The 1,239-nt window shown below is 63.3% G+C and overlaps 1 protein-coding gene across 6 annotated transcripts in view; it reads right to left on the bottom strand.

The window, feature by feature from the left end:
- The window catches only part of LOC113211849 (latrophilin Cirl), a 255,784-nt gene that overhangs the window by 225,884 nt on the left and 28,661 nt on the right, over positions 1-1,239 (bottom strand). The window lies entirely within an intron of this gene.

Below are 1,239 nucleotides of genomic sequence, written 5' to 3'. Positions count from 1 at the left end.
GGGGGGGGGGGGTGAAGGTTGGGAGCCGGGCGCGACGAGAGATAGTGTCGGTCTGAGGGGCGCGAGGGGCGCCCTTATCAGCGCAAGTATCTGCCGGGGATTTACTTTTGAAACTGACAGTACTCCACCGCCCGAGCCAAGACCACGGCCAGGCCAGCCTCCCCCACCTGCAGCCCGGCGGAGCCCGGCGCGCCTCGCGAGCCAGCGAGCCATGGCAGCAGCTTTGATATTCCAGCCGTGCTAAAGGAGCAGCGTTTCTATTCGTTTGGCCGACTCCCGGGCGTCGCCCGCACCACCCCAACCACCATTAGCGAAACAGCTCCATTTTTACAACGATAAAGTCGCTGTTTATTACACGGCGACACAGGTACGGGTCGCGGGTGGGGCGGGGCGGGTGCGGAGGGCTTAGCGGGGACCACTTCTTCATTCCGACGGCGCCGCCCCTTCGCCGCGACCTCGGTAACGGCCCTCGGCCACCTAAGGCCATCACCTCTCAACGGCCCCGCCGAGGGCAGTAGTCCGGACCGCCTCGTTTTACAACACGGCCCCCGCCTAGTTACAAAAGAAGCAAGAAAGAAAACCGCCGGGGTGCTTCGCCTGTGCGCCCGCCTCGAATCCAGTCCGCGGTCCAACGCACGCAACGCTACTCGGGTTCAAATACTCGCGACCCGGCGCCCAGTTTTTCACAGCTCCCTGTCACGGCTGACCCCGGTACACTACACCTTGTTGCAGCACTCACCACAACGTGTTGTGTTTTTTTTTCCAAACCGTCCAAACACGTCACGCCGGCGAGGGGCCGAAGGCCGGCACACATCACTCAGCCGTAAATATAGCGATGAATAAACACCGTCATCGGCAGCTGCCGCTGCAGCAGCTGCAGCAGCTGCAGCAGCTGCAAAAGCAGCCCCAGCCAGATTGGCCAGATGGCCCATCAGATGGGCAGCAGGCCCGCTCCCACCCTGGCGACGCCGCCAGCCTCGGCCTCACCTTGCCGCAAAACGCCCGCCGCCACACTTTCAAATTTTCCCGCGCGCCCCCCTTCGTCGCGGGCCCTAACTCACTCGACACGAGGGCGCTCATTAGCGAGGCCCCCGTCGTGGCGGGGCGGGCTGCAGCGTCACGGCGGACAGATAGTTTCGCACCCGCGGCGCCACTATTCGCAGCCAGCCGATGACACAATCACGACCGACGTGCGAATAGTGCCGCTGTCATCAATCGGATATAAATCCCTACCCCCCC

This window comes from Frankliniella occidentalis, unplaced genomic scaffold (genome assembly GCF_000697945.3).
Source record: "Frankliniella occidentalis isolate FOCC.00 unplaced genomic scaffold, Focc_3.1 Scaffold134, whole genome shotgun sequence".
In the NCBI taxonomy this organism is placed as follows: domain Eukaryota; kingdom Metazoa; phylum Arthropoda; class Insecta; order Thysanoptera; family Thripidae; genus Frankliniella; species Frankliniella occidentalis.
The sequence above is the reverse complement of the archived record's forward strand: the minus strand, read 5'-3'. Positions and strand labels throughout refer to the sequence as shown.